At 38.5% G+C, this 12,638-nt stretch overlaps 1 protein-coding gene across 4 annotated transcripts in view; it reads left to right on the top strand.

Moving 5' to 3' along the window:
• The window catches only part of WDR7 (WD repeat domain 7), a 591,021-nt gene that overhangs the window by 273,509 nt on the left and 304,874 nt on the right, over positions 1-12,638 (top strand). The gene's annotated exons all lie outside the window — the stretch shown is intronic.

The raw sequence follows: 12,638 nt of genomic DNA, 5'->3' as shown, positions 1-12,638 counted from the left end.
CTATATATAGCTTTTTCTGTTGGTCATAACTGCCTGTGCTCACTGGAAGTTGGTTGAATGACACTGGCCATAATTTAACCTGGATGAGGATCACCATCATTTGAATGGCAGGGGCCACGATGACGTCACTCACGCACATGCACACGAGAGCTCTGGCCTCAACACAGCACACTGCATTTAAGGATTTACTGTGTTCCCTGAATGAAGAATGTCACTGCGCATTCGAGGGTGATGTCATCGCCTATCGCTGATGTGAATATCTCCTAAATGGTGCACATTTAAGAGATATTCATTGTACATACAGGTAAGCCCGATTGTAAGCTTTCCTGTAGATTCAAGTTAAGATAGTGACATCACCACCACTTTAAGGACTACATATCCCATTGAGTGAAATCGATCTGCACTACTGTGATTGCTCTAAAATCTTCGTTTTATTAAATCGACCACAGTAAAAACAGCAAAGGTACAAAGGTTGACAAGTTTCAGCTTAAAAAGCCTTAGTCCTAACTCGTGGGTTATGACTAAGGCTTGTTAAGTTGAAACGTGTCAACCTTTGTACCTGTGCTGTTTTTACTGTGGTCGATTTAATAAAATGGAAGAACTATGGCGGTAGCGCGGATCGTTTTCATTTAATTCTGGAACGGATAAGCAACTGTGGATCACCCACCTGCCCAGTTCCTGGGATGAGCATTGGATGTGTAGTAGCACCTTCTTTTCTTTTTTCACTACATACAGTGGGGCAAAAAAGTATTTAGTCAGCCACCAATTGTGCAAGTTCTCCCACTTAAAAAGATGAGAGAGGCCTGTAATTGGCATCATAGGTAGACCTCAACTATGAGAGACAAAATGAGAAAAAAAATCCAGACAATCACATTGGCTGATTTGGAAAGAATTTATTTGCAAGTTATGGTGGAAAATAAGTATTTGGTCACCTACAAACAAGCAAGGTTTCTGGCTCTCACAGACCTGTACCTTCTTCTTTATCCCATTGTATCTTGCTGCCTGCAAGCAGTGATTCCTGTACTGACTCCTATTCTGAGCACCTCTGTGGTTCAGAAGGCAAGCTCTGTGAAATGTGTGACTCAGCAGTGCCGACTCACAGGGCATAGAGATGACATGTCACAGAATTCCAGGAAGTAAATGTGCGGGGATCTTCACAAAGTACGCTTGCAAACTTCAAGATCATTCAGATTAATAGTAGTAGGCTAGAAATGATTGAAATGGGGAAATTAATATATGATTTTACACTTTTACTATAGATACATTTTAAATCAGTCAGCCTTTTTATTCTAAAAATTAAAAGGTTTTAGTAAAAAATAAAGCCTAGGAAGAGGAGCAACTTTTTTAAATTTGTTTTAAATAATGCTGACTGAATTAAATGCAAAAAAGTTCTGTTTTGGATATTTGGAATGTAGTTTGGAAGTCTGAATTTAACCCTTGCTTTAGTCCTCTATCTCGCTATAACAAGCTTCTTTTCTTAAAAGGATTTAATAGTTTTCCTCTGGGAAAGAGAGAACCTACAGTAGTCTAATGAAGTCCCTAGGTAGCTGCAAAGTCATCATTATTTCAACTGCTCTCTTCTCTTGTACATTTAGGTTTAACTCTTTATAGAAGATGGGAAGTAATGATAATTCAATAATGGTATTTTATAGTATTTTTTATTTTTTTAATCTGTAAGGAATCTAAGTGCTTTACAAAACACAGTAAATGTTATAACTATATTGTGAAGGTAGTTAATCCCATAGACTTGAATAAACAAGTTCATCTTTAGAATTTTAAATCAGTGTGGTGATGGAGATTCACAGACAGAAGTGAGGATTGAGTTTCATAGTGCTGAAGCTGCGTGTGAGGAATACGAGCATTGTCATTTCAGGTGGGTTCTGGAGGTGATTTTTTTTTTTTTTTTTTTTTTCTTTCCTTCTGGTCTGGAGAGCAGAGAAGCCAGCTGATAGATGGGGTTCTATTGACAGTTCAAGTGATGATGTCCTTTCGTTAAGGAGCACACCTTTGGTCAGCAGCCTTTCTTTGCTGTTATTGAAATTAAAAAAAAAGATTTTTTTTTTTTTTTTGAGTGCATACATACTAAGTAACATGCTAATGTAACATTTCCATGTAATTATTACCTCTGACAGCAATTTTAGTAGTCATCCCCACAAAGCCTTCATCTGGTTTTCTCTCCAGATGGGCTGAGACAGAGCCATCTTTGTTCAGGAATCATTCAACATATACCTTCTGAACTAGGATGCCAACTCAGAGATGACAGTTATGTAAATTCTGAGGCCTGTTCATGATATGCTTTTAGTTTTATGGCTGTGGTGTTCAAAAATGTATGACCCAGATCAACCCCTGCTGCCACCTCTCACCTTGTGACTTGCTTCCAAGTTACAGTGCTGCAGTCTGATCACTGGGTGAGAGGCAACTGAGGAAATGTTTCCTTCCGGCTGCAGCAGATTCATGACATTTATAAAACAAAAAAGGTACGGCGCTACAAACACAAAACTATAACCAGACTTAAAATAAATAATACATGAAAATAATAAATTAAAATGTCCAATAATGTGCAGAAAAAAAAGGGGAAAAATAAAATAAAAAGTCTCTCGTGACAAATAAAGATTCAAATAGTTCAAAAAATGTCCAATGTGCAGAAACAAAGGGGAAAAATAAAAAGTCTCTTGTGACAAATAAAGATTCAAATAGTTAAAAAAAACGGCTTGGGAATCCACCATCACCAGCACCTCAAAAAATACTGCCTCTTACCAGACTTGAATGACCACACAATTAAGTGCCGATCAGGAAAAGCCTAGTGTGGATATCAAATTAGGATGACAAACTCAGACACTATTGACTCTGGGAGGATACTGTGCACTCCAAATATTGGATGTAGAAAGACGCCAATTGGATCCCTCTCATTAGATTCCCAAATCAAGGCATTCGCTCCCAACTGATAATTCCGATAAATTGCCAAATATAGACCTAAAACGATGAATTATCCTCAGAGGACAAAATCATCCGAAAAGCAAAAGAATCCTCATAGTGTAGTATAATTAGCAGGATTTATTGCCTTACAACGTAGTATTAAACGTACATCAAAAGATAAACAGCATGTCACCATATAACCAAATGGTAAGTTTCTAACCAACAAGATGGCCGCCACGTTCCGGTGCGTGCTGACATCACGCGTTCTGACTCCTGCCAATGCGTTTCATCATCTGTGACGTCTTCTGGGGTGTGGCCAGCGCAAGAACACGCCGTCTATATATAGGGAGGAGGGAGCCCAACTCCTCCCCTATTTCAATAAAGCCTAATACTGGAACAGGAAAAGACGCATTATTAATGAAGCCAAAACACACCAGGATACATTGTCAGTGTCCCTTAGAATAGAATATATGGGACACCTGACACAAAAAACAACTGACAGTATTGCCATTTAGTCAGAGTAACATGACTTAGGATAAAGGAAGCCTTTTTAAGGGCTCGTGTACATGGGGCATTTAATAGGAATGCCTGGTGTAATTTCTCAGCCTGCCATACGTGTGTATTTGTATGCAGCCATGCCATGCCAGTGTTTGTTTTGCATTGTCGTTTACTGCTCCTGCATGTCTATTGTATTTTCTGAACATTAAAGTTGAATGAGCTTGGCCACATACAGCCATTTATTTAGCACTTCACTGGTGTGGCAGGCAGCATGTGGCACCTGCAGCTCCACCAGGAAATTATGGTGGGCATATAAAATGCCTATTAAAGGACAATGTGCATAAAGGATCTTAAAGAAAGCTTTTTTTTTTTTTTTTTTTTTAAAGAATAATACTGTTGCTGAAAAGTATGACCTGTCAGGAATTAATTCTTGCAGACTTCTAAAGTAATTGTAAGGTTAAGAGTCTGCAGAAAATATACTATACTATATGAGGGGTTCTTGGTAAATTCCCATTGGGATTAATAAAGTATTGGGAATCTGTATCAACCCATATATCTTTACTTCTGGATTTTCTCAGATTTCTCAGGAGGTGCACAGAACATAAAAGAAAAGGCACATTTCCCCATCTTGCCCTTTTTCCCACATTCTAAAGACCAAGCCACATATTTTATAACAATTTTGTAATTTAGAACCCTTTATGTTAAACCATTTATCCCAAATGATCACCCAGACTTTTCTTTGTCCTTACATACTATGACTGTCTGCCCTACAGTTTGCACAGCACTTTATAACGTGAAGGCAGACAGTACAGTTATAATGCAATTCAATACAGGAGAAATCAGAGGACCCTGCTGGTTAAAGCTTACAATCTAAGAGGGAAGGTCAAGTGATACAAAAGGTAATAACTGTGGGGGATGAGCTGATGGAGAAAATAAAAGTACAGTTGTTAGGTGGAGGCAGGATAGGTTTCTATGAAGAGAAGGGATCTAAAATGAGAACGAAAGAAAAGCCAATAAAAATGGAATGTGGTTGAATACTTGGGAAATCAGGGACATTTTCCTCCTGCCCTTTACTTATCATTTCTGCTTATGGGTTGATAATGGAAGGGGTGACTGTAGAAGAAAGAGGATCTTGAGAGGGACATTACTCCTTATTTTCTGGGAATGCCCATGCCTTGTGGTATTTATTCATTTATTACAGGTACTTATATAGCGCTGTCAATTTACACAACGCCTTTAGAGCTATATTGTACATTCACATCAGTCCTTGCCCTCAAGTACCTTACAGTCTAAGGTCCCTAACTCACATTCATACATACTAGGGCCCAATTAGACAGGATCCATTTAATCTACCAGTATGTCTTTGGAGTATAGAAGGAAACCAGAGTAGCCAGAGGAAATCCGCACAGGGAGGACATGCAAACTCCAGACAGGTAGTGTCATTGTTGGGATTTGAACTGATGACCCCAGTGCTGCTAGGAAGAAATACTAACCACTTAGCCTCTGTGCTGCTTAGTAGCATTGGTCTCTCATAAATTTACAGATTTTAAAGTTCTTTTAGACCCCACCTTCTTCCTATTCCAACACAACATCACACCTAGATGAGCATATAGACACTCTCTAATTAGCACGCTGGTAAATACAGCTCAATCCTAGCACTTTAGCATAGGCGGAAGCTCCCAACTGACACAATGTTTTACTTCTATTCTATATGGAGTGGCAGTATTACACTATGTAGTTTTTTTCTCTGCACACCATAGAGGAATCCATGGAGAAATAAAGTGGAGACGAGGGCTATACCATAGCAGGGTGAAGAAGGAGATTTGAGTTCCTTTGGAGGGGTTATAGGATCCCTTATATCTTATAAGGCTCACTACTCACCTCCATCTGGTGAGTGCGGTCAACATTATTTCTCACGTGGTGGATAGGTGGAAGCACATTTGGAAGATTTTTGATTGATTTTTTTTTTTTGGTTTTGATGGGAATACGGAGAATTTCTTGACTTCATCAGAGGAATATACTAAATCCTTGTGACTCTTATGATTCTTTTCATTCTTAACCCCCTACCCCGTACCATGGCCCTATCCCTTCCTAACCCTCAGTATAGACACCTCTACCCCTTCCTTGCTTTCCCCTCCTTACCCTCCTTCCATCTTCCTTATACCTCTGTTTTGCTTTGGCAAACACCAAAATAGACACCTTCGTATTATAAGTAATAAGGCGCTGCTATTGTAGTGCATTCTTTCACTCTATTGGACCTGATATAGCTAACAAAACATTTGAGATATAACAAGGGCACAAGATCTAAATCCCAAATTATCCTTGGTTTACTTATGATAAATGCTAATGGTATGAGGTAGTGCACTTTGTCAGATAGACCTTATCTTATTGTATAGGCCCTGATCACACAATTATTAAATAACTGAGTGAAATTCAACCATGCAAATCTTAATAACTATGCAGTTTGGAAAAGTGCTTTTGAATTGCATTATGTAAAACCTTATGTTTCATTTGCTATATAAACCATAAAGAAAAAAAATATAGGATGGTGCATTCAGAGAAATATATTGCAAAGCAGGTCATGCACCATTTTAATACTCCATACAGCACCAATGAGGTAAATAGAAATGTGCTGACCTGCGTTTTTAACATGTGTACACAAACCCTTTGAAAATCAAATAATCTGAGCAATACCTAATCCTTAATGCATGAATCTTGCCATAAAGGTCCTTGTTCAGGAACTTTCTGTTCTAGGGGGGGAGAACGTTGTGTCCTTTTCTCCCAATTGCTGTTCTGCACTTCTGTTGGAGGCTGAAAGTCACCAAGCAGTCACACAATACACTGTTGTCCCCTTCTGAAAGCCACAGCAATTATGGGCAGATAGGAAAAAGTTTGGAGGTGATCAGCAGAACTGATGGGAAAAAAAAAAAAAGATGCATCGTCTGCATTTGTATGCATCTGTTTTGTAAAAGAGAAAAATGTAATTTGTTTATATTCCGTTTATTGTAATGACCTGGCTTCAGTTTTTTGAGTCAATGACCTAGAACAAGTATTCAGATCAGGAAGGTCAGAGGGAAATGTCCTGCTCACCACTATTTCTTATATGTTCCCTGCAGCTGACCTTTTCCCTACTATATCCTTGACTGGAGATTTGATAACTGACAGATGATTTATCAGGTGAGGTGAAGGAAACACAGAATGAATGAAGCAGAAGCAAAGATATACTTGCATTGCATGTTCTCAGATACAACTTCCTCTCCAGCAAGGAAATTAGTGGGCAGCACAGTGACTTCACCATATCTCACTCCTACTTTCTGCAGACTAGCGGTCAGAGGAAGCAGTGCCTTAGATGAGTCTACAGGACAAGAGTGTCTACACATGGAACATGCCCTGCTATTTTTCCGAAGTTAACACTTCTAGATGTTCTCTATAAGAGAACACAAGTTCAGACCACATCTTTTTTTTTTTTTTTTCTTAATTTTGACAGCTAGCTGGAGGAGAAGATCCCCTACTAGCTGTCAAAGTGGGGGAGCAGGGGACAGTCCATTCATAACATGTTACATTTTACACCCTGAAAATGGGTGTAACGTTATGAAAGGTGAACGTATCCTTTAAAGTTTACCTTGGAATGTGGCCAGCATTCCCGCTCAAGGACTGCCAATGATCTTTATTTCTTATTCAGACTTTTCTGATGAAACAAATTGATCCTATTTTTTGGGATAAGCATAGTTCTACATATGTGTTAATATGAATATTTTAACAATGCTATAGATATATATTCTCTTTAGGACTTTGGTTCTCCTTTTCCTTCCTCCTGATTCTTTTGCATTTTTTTCAGAATACTCTTTAATCATCGTCTGCATTTGTATGCATCTATCTCACTTTTTATTATTTTTATTGTACATGATTTTCATTGTAAGCAGAGTAATTACAAGTCTGGGTTGCATTGTATGTGTTTGAAAAAGTTTTTACATTGGTTTGCATGCAATAGCACAATTCTGATTATGGGTTCTGAAGGGTTCATTTGAAGTTATTGTGTTTAGTTCATTGAATTTTTTGTTTTTTTGTTTTTTTATAAAAGGTTATATAGTTGGGAAGGAGAGGGAATTGAGATCATGCTTTGACAAAGTGTGATTACACACAAAACAGCTGTCAACTACCATGCACCTTCTATACTTTACATTGTAATGAAGAGTATGGCAGACATTATTCCCAGGTGAAAGCCTGGAATTAGAAATAAACAGCACTAAAAAATGGAGTGCTAAACTTTTACCTCTTTGTATGTCTTAATTTATATTTTAACTATAGAAACTAGTGGTGCGCAGAAATGAAAATTCTTGGACCGAAACTGAAAATTCAGGCTGCATTTGGCCGAAAACCAAAATAGACAGTTTTTTTTTATATACAGTCAGGTCCATAAATATTGGGACATCGACGCAATTCTAACATTTTTGGCTCTATACACCACCACAATGGATTTGAAATGAAACGAACAAGATGTGCTTTAACCGCAGACTGTCAGCTTTAATTTGAGGGTATTTACATCCAAATCAGGTGAACGGTGTAGGAATTACAACAGTTTGCATATGTGCCTCCCACTTGTTAAGGGACCAAAAGTAATGGGACAATTGGCTTCTCAGCTGTTCCATGGCCAGGTGTCTGTTATTCCCTCATTATCCCAATTACAATGAGCAGATAAAAGGTCCAGAGTTCATTTCAAGTGTGCTATTTGCATTTGGAATCTGTTGCTGCCAACTCTCAAGATGAGATCCAAAGAGCTGTCACTATCAGTGAAGCAAGGCATCATTAGGCTGAAAAAACAAAACAAACCCATCAGAGAGATAGCAAAAACATTAGGCGTGGCCAAAATAACTGTTTGGAACGTTCTTAAATAGAAGGAACGCACCGGTGAGCTCAGCAACACCAAAAGACCCGAAAGACCACGGAAAATAACTGTGGTGGAAGACCGAAGAATTCTTTCCCTGGTGAAGAAAACACCCTTCACAACAGTTGGCCAGATCAAGAACACTCTCCAGGAGGTAGGTGTATGTGTGTCAAAGTCAACAATCAAGAGAAGACTTCACCAGAGTGAATACAGAGGGTTCACCACAAGATGTAAGCCATTGGTGAGCCTCAAAAACAGGAAGGCCAGATTAGAGTTTGCCAAACGACATCTAAAAAAGCCTTCACAGTTCTGGAACAACATCCTATGGACAGATGAGACCGAGATCAACTTGTACCAGAGTGATGGGAAGAGAAGAGTATGGAGAAGGAAAGGAACTGCTCATGATCCTAAGCATACCACCTCATCAGTGAAGCATGGTGGTGGTAGTGTCATGGCGTGGGCATGTATGGCTGCCAATGGAACTGGTTCTCTTGTATTTATTGATGATGTGACTGCTGACAAAAGCAGCAGGATGAATTGTGAAGTGTTTCGGGAATATTATCTGCTCATATTCAGCCGAATGCTTCACAACTCATTGGACGCTTCACAGTGCGGATGGACAATGACCCAAAGCATACTGCAAAAGCAACCAAAGAGTTTTTTAAGGGAAAGAAGTGGAATGTTCTGCAATGGCCAAGTCAATCACCTGACCTGAATCCGATTGAGCATGCATTTCACTTGCTGAAGACAAAACTGAAGGGAAAATGCCCCAAGAACAAGCAGGAACTGAAGACAGTTGCAGTAGAGGCCTGGCAGAGCATCACCAGGGATGAAACCCAGCGTCTGGTGATGTCTATGCGTTCCAGACTTCAGGCTGTAATTGACTGCAAAGGATTTGCAACCAAGTATTAAAAAGTGAAAGTTTGATTTATGATTATTATTCTGTCCCATTACTTTTGGTCCCTTAACAAGTGAGAGGCACATATGCAAACTGTTGTAATTCCTACACTGTTCACCTGATTTGGATGTAAATACCCTCAAATTAAAGCTGGCAGTCTGCAGTTAAAGCACATCTTGTTCGTTTTATTTCAAATCCATTGTGGTGGTGTATAGAGCCAAAAATGTTAGAATTGTGTCGATGTCCCAATATTTATGGACCTGACTGTATATATTATTGTATTGTATTCAACTTTAGAATTGGTATCATGAATTTAAATGAATATGAATTTATTTTCAACACTTTTTTTTGGCCAATAGGCTGCTTTCACACTGAATAGTTTTTGAAGAGCTTTTGCGGTAAAAAAAAAAAAAGGCACAAGAAAAGCTCAAGAAAAATGCATCCCTTTTAAATTCAATGTATGTATTCACACTGGTCTGTTGCACTTCCCCTGTGGTGATTAAAGAAAAAGTCCTGCATGCTGCATTTTTGGGGCATATTTGGCAAAAAAAAAAGCAGCAAAATCGCACCTCCCCATTGAGGCCTGGTTCATACCAATGCGTTTGTTAGGGCTTTTTGCAGAAGCTAACTTCAATCCATTTAACATGGTTTCCTATGGGACACGTTCACATCTATGCTTGTTTGAGCTGGTGCGTTTTTTGGACAGGGTCAGAGACTTTTTTTTTAAACGCAAAAGAGTTTTTTCGTTCAACACTTCAATGTTTCAGAACACATGTAGTATGTTTTTTTAGCACATTTTCACACATTTTGCTTTTTTAATCCACCCAGCAACAAGTTGGTAAAAAAAAATAAATAAAAAAATGCAAATTGTGTCACAAATGCAAACCTGACTGCAAAACGGACAAAACGCAAACAGCATTGGTGTGAACCAGGCCTGAAATGTGTTGAAAACTCATCAAAAACACACACGCTTTACATTTTTGATGCTTTTTGCATTTTTAATCTGCCCGGCAACAAGTTGGGAAAAAAAAACATTATAAAACCCATAACGCAGCAAAAACCTGCATGCAAAAACAAGAAACGCACTGCAAAACAGTCAAAACGCAAACTGCAGTGGTGTGGAAACAGGCCTGAAATGCATTGAAAACACAGCAAAAATGCTTCAAAAATGCACGTGTTGCTTTTTTGATATGTTTTGTATTTTTAATCTGCCCAGCAACAAATTGGCCAGAAAAAGAAAAAAAAACTGTCAAGAGACACAACAAAAAAATGCATCAAAAAACGTGCATGCACAAACACAACGCACTGCAAAACAGACAAAATGCACACTGCATTGGTGTGAACCAGGCATGAAATGCACTGAAAACCCATTAAAAAAATGCACGCGTGTTGCATTTTGATGCTTTTTTTTGTCGCCACGTGACCCATAAAAAACGCACCCTAAACGTGGTGATATCGTGGGCAAAATCACGTATTTTTGGTGGCCATTGTCTGCTCCATTTTTGCTGTTGGCAGAATTCTGATAACCCTATCTTTGCCTGATGCATTTCGTCCGCCGGTATATCAGTGCATCCCTAAGGCTACGTTCACACTAGCGTTGTGTGCAGGCGGCAGAGAGGCCTTGGACCATTCTGCACATTGCAGCACATGGTGCTGTTCTAACAGGAGCGTTAGCGTCGCGACAAAACTGACACCTCTGGTCGAGTCAGGAGGCGTTGAAGCCTCCTATTCTAGTCTATGGTGCCGCTCCGCAAACGCCCGGCCGGCGGTTGCGAGGCGTTTGCGGAGCGGTAACACCATTCAAACTTCATTATAGGCGTTTGTGGGACATTTTTAATGCTCAGCAAATGCCTAGCAACCGCCGCTAAACCACGCATGCGGCGTTTGCGGAGCCGGACCGACGCTTGCCAAACGCTATAGGGGCGTTTGGCAACCGTTGGTAAAACAGTCAGTGAACGAGCCCTAATAGAAACTGTAGGAATGTTTAAATGAAGCCTAACTGCATTTATGTTTAATATTGGATATACAGGAAAAGGGTTAGATCATCTGACTTTATACCCCTGTGGCCATGGAGGTGATTGGAACACCTGAATCCAATGATTTGGAGGGCTGGACCAATACTTCTGGCAAGTGTGTGTGTCATTTTAAAACTAATAATTGTTTAAATATTTAATAATATATTTAATTTGGCCTAGTAATGAAACAACAGTTGACAATACAGGACATAAAGAAAAATAATATGTATATCATTTTTTATTTTTGTTTAACACAACATAAATCAAAAGAACAGGAGATTTTTAATGCAATAACATTTCACGTGTATTATTAAATCTATTCACAAATCAAATAATATAAATATTATTAATGTATAAATACTGCAGACAAATGAATGAAATACTCATAATTAACACTTAGAACACCATTCAGCAGCACGGTCTATGAAGTACAGCAGTGCTTCCCATCACCGATACAAAGCCACTGTCAAACCATTGTGAGGTCTGTGGTCATTTGGCACTTGATGCAATGGTGTGTAGGTAGAGGGACACATGGAGAACACGGCTGAGCCATGGGGTGTTGTTTATAACCGCTTCCATACCGGGCACTTTTACCCCCTTCCTGCCCAGGACATTTTTCAGGTTTCAGCGCTCTCACACTTTGAATGACAATTGCGCGGTCATACAACATTGTACCCAAACTAAAATGTTATAATTTTCTTCACATAACTAGAGCTTTCTTTTGGTGGTATTTAATCACCGCCGGGGCTTTTATTTTTTGCTAAATTAACAAAAAAAGACCAAACATTTTGAAAAAAAACACACGTTTTTCTTTGTTTCTGTTATAAAAGTTTGCAAATAAATAATTGTTCTTCATAAATTTAGGCCAAAATATATTCTACTACATGTCTTTGGTGAAAATAACCAAAATTAGTATTGTTTAGTCTGTAGGAAAGTTATAGAGTTCACAAACTATGGTATATATATCTGAATATGGACCAATCCTGAAGTACTGACAGCCAATCTATTTTCTTGAGGTCCAAGAATGTCAGAACAGTACAGATATCCCCCAAATTACCCTTTTTTGCAAAGTAGACAGTCCGACGTACTTCATAAGAGACATGGCAAGTTTTTTGAAGTTGTAATTTTTTGTCATAATTTTTCGGAAATGAAGAAATAAAAAAAAAAGTATTTTCACTATTTTCTTTTACATACTGTCACCTGTGCAGTACAGTGTCATCATAAAACTGGCATGGCGGTGATCAGAGACACTGACTGGTGACAGTACGAAAAAAAAATATTTTTTTTTTTACATTTTTTTTATGATTTTTTTTTATTACATTTTTCTTTTTTTATGATTTTTTCATATTTCACTATGACCAAAGTAGTATAATGTTACCATAGTAACATTGTACTACTTTGGGGATGTAAACAGTATTTTCTTTTC

The sequence above is a fragment of the Staurois parvus genome, unplaced genomic scaffold, assembly GCF_062004578.1.
Source record: "Staurois parvus isolate SC_StPar_1 unplaced genomic scaffold, SC_StPar_1.0 ptg000513l, whole genome shotgun sequence".
NCBI classification, from domain to species: Eukaryota; Metazoa; Chordata; class Amphibia; order Anura; family Ranidae; genus Staurois; species Staurois parvus.
The sequence above is the reverse complement of the archived record's forward strand: the minus strand, read 5'-3'. Positions and strand labels throughout refer to the sequence as shown.